This window comes from Gadus chalcogrammus, chromosome 12 (assembly GCF_026213295.1).
Source record: "Gadus chalcogrammus isolate NIFS_2021 chromosome 12, NIFS_Gcha_1.0, whole genome shotgun sequence".
Lineage (NCBI taxonomy): Eukaryota > Metazoa > Chordata > Actinopteri > Gadiformes > Gadidae > Gadus > Gadus chalcogrammus.
The window spans coordinates 8,826,329-8,836,328 of record NC_079423.1 but is presented as its reverse complement, the minus strand read 5'-3'; the positions used below and the strand labels follow the sequence as shown (position 1 = coordinate 8,836,328).

The 10,000-nt window shown below is 45.0% G+C and overlaps 4 non-coding genes across 4 annotated transcripts; all 4 read right to left on the bottom strand.

Moving 5' to 3' along the window:
- Window positions 1-5,960: 5,960 nt before the first annotated feature.
- Window positions 5,961-6,079, bottom strand: LOC130400154 (5S ribosomal RNA). The gene has a single exon (XR_008902631.1). It is a non-coding gene; the product is annotated as a 5S ribosomal RNA (ribosomal RNA).
- Window positions 6,080-6,598: 519 nt separating this feature from the next.
- Window positions 6,599-6,717, bottom strand: LOC130400452 (5S ribosomal RNA). The gene has a single exon (XR_008902936.1). It is a non-coding gene; the product is annotated as a 5S ribosomal RNA (ribosomal RNA).
- Window positions 6,718-7,246: 529 nt separating this feature from the next.
- On the bottom strand, window positions 7,247-7,365 carry LOC130400848 (5S ribosomal RNA). The gene has a single exon (XR_008903319.1). It is a non-coding gene; the product is annotated as a 5S ribosomal RNA (ribosomal RNA).
- Window positions 7,366-9,421: 2,056 nt separating this feature from the next.
- On the bottom strand, window positions 9,422-9,540 carry LOC130394983 (5S ribosomal RNA). Its single transcript, XR_008898089.1, has one exon. It is a non-coding gene; the product is annotated as a 5S ribosomal RNA (ribosomal RNA).
- Between the last annotated feature and the right edge of the window lie 460 nt (window positions 9,541-10,000).

The window sequence follows — 10,000 nt, the reverse complement described above, 5'->3', positions numbered from 1 at the left end:
TGCGCAACGTTCCTCCTGCATACAATTGCATGACGGACTGTGCTCAACATGAAATTCACCAAATTTACATTCACATCTTTCACCTTTCCAACCACACCAAACAACAACAGTTTCTTCCATTCAACATCCTTCCCAACCTTGATCCCACAGTGTACACTCAGCAAATCCTTAACCTTCTCAAAAAAAACAAACAACATTGAACATTCAATGAAATAATGATCAAAGGTCTCATCCACCTCTTTACAAACATTGCACACTCTACCCACAGTACTATCAATTTGGTGCAAAACAACATTCGTGAAAACCCTATTGTGCCTGATCTTAAAATCATTGTGCTCACATTCAATAGAGTTATACTTCACATTCAAGTTGCCCCACATTTTCTTCACGTCAAACCCCTCAAAAGCCTTTCCCCACACCTTCTCTGACGCTGGCCTCTTCATCCCACCGCCCATCAAATCCATATACACACTTTTTGTACTAACATCCTCAAACTTAACTCTCTTACCTCCCCTCTCCACCCCCAACTCGACCATCGTGTTCTCCTCGCCTATCCCTCCCTGTCCTAACAGTAGTGTCATCCACCCTGTACCAATACTTCCCTTTACTCTCCTATACATCCCAACAACCACAGCCCCCCTCACATCTCTATTAAACCTCCTTACATCCCTTATGATCACCTGTTCCGCCTTAAAAACGTTACCCCCCTCCAACATTAAATGCTTGACCTGTTTAATACCGGCTTTCTCAAAATGTTTACTGACCAGTATTCTGTTATTGTGAAGTATTTTTGGGTTATGAAAGATTGGCTGATTCAGAACCTCGGCTCTGTCCACACACTCATACTTCACGTACTCCAAATATTTCCCCCATGCCTCAAAAACCTCTCGATAGAAATACGACATCCCTTGACACCTCGGCTTATTAAACATCATAAAAAGACCATTCACACCACAACCACCATACCTGTGCAAATAGTCCTCAAAAAAACCCATCCAACAATACTCCTCCTTTCCAAATAAATATTTCTTAATTGTTTTCACTCGTAACGCCCTTTTCTTCACCTCCACATCTATCAATTTCAGTCCTCCATCCTCATACCCATTCGTCAAGACCTTATGCGCAATTTTGGCCGGTTTCCCATCCCACAAAAAATTGTTAACAGCCCCATTCAACTCCTTTACTACCCACAATGGTAGATCCAGGGTGCTCAGCACATGATTCACCCGTGACATCATCAAGCAATTCACCACAATCACCTTACCCCTCAGTCTCAACTTCCTCATCTTCCATAAATTCAAATTCTGCTTCACTTTATTCAGAACCCCTGTCCACGTGACATCCCTTGCCTCATTTTCATCCACACCCACATTCACACCTAATACCTTTATCATCCCCTTAGAAACAGTCAGCGGAATGTCACACTCGCTCATATCCACTGCCCCTACACAAAGGATCTCTGACTTTTCCAGGTTAATCTTTGCCCCCGATGCACTCCCATATATTCCCAATAACTCAATTACCCTTTTCACACTGGCCAAATTCCTAACTGTAATGCTTGTGTCATCTGCGTATTGATGGATTAAACTCCTACCTCCTCCCGGGATGTTGATGCCTTGTATGTGCTGATCCTTTTTTAGCATGGTGGCTAATGGTTCAGCCGTTATACTGTACAATAATGCAGATAACGGACAACCCTGCCTAACTGACCTCTCTAATCTAAAACTATCCGTCAATACCCCGTTACACTTGACCCTACTCTTTGCATTACTATACAATAATCGAATCCACTTCACTAACCTATCCCCAAAACCAAATCTCTCTAGCGCCCTAAACATAAACTCATGTTCTACCCTATCAAAAGCTTTGTTAAAATCTACACTCAATACTACACCTCCCTCTTCTTTCATATGCCTCACTACATCCCTAACTGACCCTATCGTGTCCGCTATATCTCTCCCTGGAATACTGTAAGTTTGGGTTGATGAAACTATGGTCCCTACTACCGACTTAATCCGATTAGCTAAAGTTTTGGCCAGTACCTTATAGTCAGTGTTCAACAGACTTAACCCTCTGTAGTTCCCTAACTGCAATTTACTACCCTTATTCTTGTAGAGTACCGCTATTAACCCCGTCGACATCGACTTGCTAACCATCCCTAACCTTTCCATTTCCCTATATACCTTTAATAAAATCGGACATAACAACTCACTCAAGCACTTGTAAAACTCTGCCGGCAATCCATCAGAGCCAGGACTTTTGTTATTGGACAGGCTGCTGACGGCCGCCATCACCTCCGATTCTCCTAACTCACACTCACATACTTCCCTATCACTATCCGATAACACATGCTCAACCGTTCCTAATACCTTGTCCACACTATCCTTATCTACATAGCCTTTGCTAAATAAATCACTGTAAAACCCCTGCACTCTCTCCAACACCCCCACAAAATCATGTACCACTTCCCCTCTCTCATCCTCTATTTGAGCTATGTTTGTTCTACCCTGTTTCCGTTTTTCCAGCCCCAAAAAGAAAGACGTACATTTCTCCCCATCTACCGCATACTGCGCCCGACTCCTAACTATTGCCCCTTTACACCTCTCCCTTTCATAAGATTCTAATTCCCCTTTAATGCCTATGTAGTCAGCTAAGTCCCTATTCACATCGTCATCTAACCTCCTCAATTCCTCAGCCAATCGCTCTCTCAATACACATTCCGTCCTCCTCTTTACTTGACTCCGCTTTTTACAATAATTGATGCTCAACATTTTCACCTTTATCTTCACACATTCCCACCACTCACACACGTCTGCATCATACCCCACACAATTCATTTGCTCCTTAACACACCCTCTCACCATCTCAATATACTCGCTCTCTTCCAACACACTTGTATTCAAACACCAAACTCCCCCCCCTGTCCCTCTACTTCTGTCACCCATCTGAAAGATTATTGCTGCATGATCACTATAACCAGTGAATTTATACTGTACACTGCTCAAAGTATCAGCGATGTCCTGTCGTGCTAAACATAAATCGATCCTACTTTGCTTTAGCACTCCGTTCACTATCTGCCTCCTAGAAAATTCCCTCTTGGCAGCATTTCTAACCCTCCACACATCGACCAAACCCCCATCCTCAATCATTTTGAACAAAGCCTTCCGGGCCGAATCCTGTCTAAAACTATCTCTCCTATAAACATCCAGCTTGCTACAAAACACATTAAAATCTCCCACGAGAACACAATTCCTAGTGCAGAGCAAACCAAGAGAGATAAAAAATAGCCTTTTTTCCACTTCTCTGTTAGGTGCGTATACATTAATTAGTCTATACGTTACATTATTAACATCAAAATCGATTCCAATCACCCTCCCCTTCCCATCATTCAGAACCTCCTTCACATTCCCAACCACATCCTCCTTTACAAGTATTGCCACACCACACGATCTTGCCGTCCCACAGTTGACGAATAACAGTCCCCTCCATTTCTCCTTGATTTCTGGCATTTTAGCCTGTGTCCAGTTTGTTTCCTGCAGCACTAAAATATCGGATTTAAAATTGATTAACACCTCATCAAACTTCGCCATATTGTTAAGACCGTTGATGTTAATTGATGTGAGTGTGACCATTGAAATCAAAAGACACAGAGTGGGTATTACTGTTAAAATCTTTTTTTTTTTTTACGTACCCCTTTCTTTTTCAAGTTCCTCTGTTCCTCATCGGAATCAACCCCTCTCCTGCGTCTGACCCTGGGCGCCCTCTCCCTACAAACACCCAACGCCTCATTCCCAGACTTATTCTCCCTATCCCTTCCATCAGCCAGTGTGGGGGGGGGAATTATAGGCGCCATACCACGCCAATGAGACGCGTCGGCTGTATCCTCAATAGTCACAGCACAAGACCCCCAGGCTGCATCTTCCTCTACTGTAGGCCACCCGGGCGCCTGTAAAGAGAGGAGCCCCGCTTGAGAGCTCCTGCCCCCCCCCATCCCTGTGCCCCCATCTCCCCCTGATGCCGGGGCCATTGACACAACCAAATCAACTTCCAGGCTAGCCCCCGTGCCATGTCCCGCCTCGTTCCGCAACTGTCCAGACCCCCGCGGCACCTTGGCTATGCCCTCCGCTGGTGTAGGGTGCCCAGATGCCGGTAGAGAGGAAAGCTCTACTTGAGAGCTTTGCCCCCCGGGCAACCCCGTGCCCCCCACACCCGGGTCCTTCAGCTCAACCTGTAGCTGACTGTCCAAGACTGTCTCCCCGTCAGACAGCTCCCCGTGCTCCATCTCCTCTTCCACACTCTCTTCCCCTCCACTTCCCTCACTCTCCAACGATACAGCCCTTGAGTCTGGGTCAACTGAGAGGGCACCCCCTCCCACCTGCTCCTCCTTACACACACAATTTTCCTTTCTATTACCACACTCTCTGCATTTAATCACAGCCACACACTCCCTTGCATAGTGCCCCTGCTTCCCGCACTTCCGACAGAGGAAGTCAGGACAGTCCCTCACTATATGTCCAGGCTGGATGCACAATCTACACACCTTTAATTGTCTGTCATGGATGACACGGAAAAATTCAGCACCCTTTTCAGTGTCAAAACGTGTGGACCAAGGCAAGGACCGTACTTCCTTGTTAAACTTCACCTTAACAAACCGTGTACCCTCACATATGGTCATCCCAGGCCACTTCCTCCTTGCAATCGGAGAAACTGCCTCCACACCCCAGTCCGCAAGCTTCTTCAGAATCTCCTCATCCGTAATGTACACTGGTAGACTCATAAAGGACACCACCATCTCATCTGCAGTCAAGTCTTTTGCGACGACGCTGGTCCCCCTTATCCTAAGACCATCCAACAATCGCCTCTTCCCGTTGGGGTGATTCATCGTTACTTCATATTGGTTCAATGAGAGGTAGCGACATCCCAAGACCAATCCACATACACTCTGCATCGCCCTTAGCATCTCAATCATCGGGATTTTCTCCTCTCCCACAAGCTCCACAGCCACAGACAACTCCCTGCTGTAGCTCGGGCCACCATCCGCAACCTTGTCCTCCTTCTCTCTTGTTGCTCTCTCCGCAGTCACCGGTCTCCCGCCTAGTACGTCCTCCGATGTCCTCTTCGCCACACAACCACCATCCGTCACCGCAGCAGGAGCCGTGTTCCGTTCCATGCCGTCCTCCATTCGAGTTTCCGAATCCGCGTGAGACATCGAAAAAAACCGAACTAAAGTATACTAATACTCCCCCAAACAGCAAGCTGTCGGGGGAATAAACGACGAGACGAAAAACTAACCAAAAAAATATCTATAAATACTTGATTTACCACCAAAAGAATCCTCGCTCCAACACCGTCCTCCTCTCACCACTCAAGCACACCAAACACTTCCTCAATGGGCGTATCACTTCCTCAATGGGCGTGTTCAGGGTGGTTTGGCCGTAAGCAATTAGTGCAGGCGCAAAACCAGGTTTTATACAGTAGCACATAAGGAGTGAGAAAGCTGCTGAGGCTCGACGTTACACTTTTACAAAAACAATCATTAGTTAGATATAAACGGCAGTAATTGATTCAGTAGGACTCCTTGTCCATGTAAACGATCATTGTGACATCTGAATTCATTAATTATCCGAAATACACTGCGTGTGCGTGTGATGTTAAATGTTTGAACCAAGGTTAACGGTTAAAGTGTCAGAGAATGGGTGGTGATTTTTTGACGTCCTCCCATGATCTGAAGTGAGCGTGCGTGTTTGTGTTGGTGAAAGTTTAAGAAATGTACAACTGTCGGTTCAGCTCTCTGGTGCTCCCTGCTGGCAGTATCACTATACTGTCCTCATGTTTCACAAAAATAGTTTTGAGAGACGTTGTCAGTTTTTGTATGTTGCTTAAATCCTCCAAAGCCGTAGGCAGTAAACATCAGGTCACGGTACGCCACGGAGTCAATGAGCTCGAGTTGAAAAAGAAAAAGCTTACAGCACCTGGTATTCCCAGGCAGTCTCCCATCCAAGTACTAACCAGGCCCGACCCTGCTTAGCTTCCGAGATCAGACGAGATCGGGCGTGTTCAGGGTGGTATGGCCGTAAGCAATTAGTGCAGGCGCAAAACCAGGTTTTATACAGTAGCACATAAGGAGTGAGAAAGCTGCTGAGGCTCGACGTTACACTCCTACAAAAACAATCATTAGTTATATATAAACGGCAGTAATTGATTCAGTAGGACTCCTTATCCATGTAAACGATCATTGTGACATCTGAATTCATTAATTATCTGAAATACACTGCGTGTGCGTGTGATGTTAAATGTTTGAACCAAGGTTAACGGTTAAAGTGTCAGAGAATGGGTGGTGATTTTTTGACGTCCTCCCATGATCTGAAGTGAGCGTGCGTGTTTGTGTTGGTGAAAGTTTAAGAAATGTACAACTGTCGGTTCAGCTCTCTGGTGCTCCCTGCTGGCAGTATCACTATACTGTCCTCATGTTTCACAAAAATAGTTTTGAGAGACGTTGTCAGTTTTTGTATGTTGCTTAAATCCTCCAAAGCGGTTGGCAGTAAACATCAGGTCACGGTACGCCACGGAGTCAATGAGCTCGAGTTGAAAAAGAAAAAGGTTACAGCACCTGGTATTCCCAGGCGGTCTCCCATCCAAGTACTAACCAGGCCCGACCCTGCTTAGCTTCCGAGATCAGACGAGATCGGGCGTGTTCAGGGTGGTATGGCCGTAAGCAACTAGTGCAGGCGCAAAACCAGGTTTTATACAGTAGCACATAAGGAGTGAGAAAGCTGCTGAGGCTCGACGTTACACTCTTACAAAAACAATCATTAGTTAGATATAAACGGCAGTAATTGATTCAGTAAGACTCCTTATCCATGTAAACGATCATTGTGACATCTGAATTCATTAATTATCTGAAATACACTGCTTGTGCGTGTGATGTTAAATGTTTGAACCAAGGTTAACGGTTAAAGTGTCAGAGAATGGGTGGTGATTTTTTGACGTCCTCCCATGATCTGAAGTGAGCGTGCGTGTTTGTGTTGGTGAAAGTTTAAGAAATGTACAACTGTCGGTTCAGCTCTCTGGTGCTCCCTGCTGGCAGTATCACTATACTGTCCTCATGTTTCACAAAAATAGTTTTGAGAGACGTTGTCAGTTTTTGTATGTTGCTTAAATCCTCCAAAGCGGTTGGCAGTAAACATCAGGTCACGGTACGCCACGGTAGGCCACGGAGGCAATGAGCTTGAGTTGAAAAAGAAAAAGCTTACAGCACCTGGTATTCCCAGGCGGTCTCCCATCCAAGAACTAACCAGGCCCAACCCTGCTTAGCTTCCGAGATCATACGAGATCGGGCGTGTTCAGGGTGGTATGGCCGTAAGCAAATAGTGCAGGCGCAAAACCAGGTTTTATACAGTAGCACATAAGGAGTGAGAAAGCTGCTGAGGCTCGACGTTACACTTTTACAAAAACAATCATTAGTTAGATATAAACGGCAGTAATTGATTCAGTAGGACTCCTTATCCATGTAAACGATCATTGTGACATCTGAATTCATTAATTATCTGAAATACACTGCGTGTGCGTGTGATGTTAAATGTTTGAACCAAGGTTAACGGTTAAAGTGTCAGAGAATGGGTGGTGATTTTTTGACGTCCTCCCATGATCAGAGGGGTGTTCCACGAACGGAGGTTTAACAAACACGGAGTTAACGCTGAACCCTAGGTTGATTGACCCAGACGTGATGTATGGATCATGGAAACCCTGATCGATAGGCGAAACGGGCCGCTTATTTCAATGAAATGGAACTCCAGGTTCTCCTGGAGAGCTATGACGAGGAGAAGGACATTATCACAAGAAAAGGGAACGCTAAAACCTCTGGAACCCGGAGAACCAAAGCCTGGCAGCGGATCGCTGACCGCGTAAATGCGTTAGTTACACGTCAAAAGCACGATCCTTAATATTTGAGCCATGAATATATAAATATCCCAGTTAAGCATTCTTAAAGATCCTACCACATAACCCCTTTCTTCTAAAACAATATGTACTCCGATTGCTTCCAAGCGGTCAGAGGATCAAGTATAAAAATGAAGTATAAAAAACATACAAACTGGTAAGCTTTTCCCACCATCGTATTGGTATAAATTTAAATAAGCCATTTTTTTAAGCCAATCGTGAAAAGGCCGACAGTCGGCAGACTGGATCTGGCCCTCAAATTGTCTTGACCCCGGTGGAGGAGCTGTTAATAAACATAAATTCAGGGCGCCCTGGCATGGAGGGGGTACCTATACCTACCACCTCAGAGAGTCATGGGCCATACCCCACACTGGTTGAATGTAGGTTTTTGTGTTTTCTTGTATTTTAGATTTTTTTTGCCTTCGAAGTAACACATGCAAACCGTGTGCTTGCCACAGCGCATACTATTCCAAATGTTTATTTTTTGACAACTGGGTAGAAAACCTAAAAGTGACAATTCATCAACTTCACAGATCAAGATGGATCAGTGCTTGTAATGAAGCCGCCGGCTACGATCGAACATTCTCCAGTGGATGCAAGTCCGTTAGGACTATTTTATACTTTATGTTGTAAATGCCTCTCGGCATAGTACTAAGACAATATTGCTCTTTGTATGATAGGAGGCCGATACAAATCTTGGATGGGTCATCTGAAACGACTGTGATGTGCTCAGCATCTCCAGCATTATAGCCTAGATAAAACTACCATTTGAAAAAAATAAATAAAATGGAGTGAACTGAGGCCAAGTCCTCGATTGGTAGTGTTGGCTATGTAAGGCTATTTAAATATATTAAAGATTTGCGCGAGAATCTATATCTCTCCACTCCAGCAAAAAGTCATCCAATATGCCAAGATGTCGAGCCGTGGTCTTATCAATCGCTCCCGGTGGATTGCACGTATAATTTGCGCTCTGATATATCAGCAGTTCTCTCATCAAAAGGGCATGCCATTGTGAACACATGAAATCTGCGGTGAACGCCGGTTGAAATACCCAAAACCGGGTTATGTTTCAAACTTAACCTGCGCAAAACCTGGTCCGACCAGGTTTGATTCAGAGCATATGTTGCTATAGCAACTAACATACCGTGATCCTTTTGGAACGGAAAACCTAGGGTTACAGCAAACCCTGGGTTAACTTACCCGGTTATGTGATAAAACCGGCTTTGTGGAACACCCCACTGAAGTGAGCGTGCGTGTTTGTGTTGGTGAAAGTTTAAGAAATGTACAACTGTCGGTTCAGCTCTCTGGTGCTCCCTGCTGGCAGTATCACTATACTGTCCTCATGTTTCACAAAAATAGTTTTGAGAGACGTTGTCAGTTTTTGTATGTTGCTGAAATCCTCCAAAGCGGTTGGCAGTAAACATCAGGTCACGGTACGCCACGGTAGGCCACGGAGTCAATGAGCTCGAGTTGAAAAAGAAAAAGCTTACAGCACCGGGTATTCCCAGGCGGTCTCCGATCCAAGTACTAACCAGGCCCGACCCTACTTAGCTTCCGAGATCAGACGAGATCGGGCGTGTTCAGGGCGGTATGGCCGTAAGCAATTAGTGCAGGCGCAAAACCAGGTTTTATACAGTAGCACATAAGGAGTGAGAAAGCTGCTGAGGCTCGACGTTACACTTTTACAAAAACAATCATTAGTTAGATATAAACGGCAGTAATTGATTCAGTAGGACTCCTTATCCATGTAAACGATCATTGTGACATTTGAATTCATTAATTATCTGAAATACACTGCGTGTGCGTGTGATGTTAGATGTTTGAACCAAGGTTAACGGTTAAAGTGTCAGAGAATGGGTGGTGATTTTTTGACGTCCTCCCATGATCTGAAGTGAGCGTGCGTGTTTGTGTTGGTGAAAGTTTAAGAAATGTACAACTGTCGTTTCAGCTCTCTGGTCCTCCCTGCTGGCATTATCACTATACTGTCCTCATGTTTCACAAAAATAGTTTTGAGAGACGTTGTCAGTTTTTGTATGTTGCTTAAATCCTCCAAAGCGGTTGG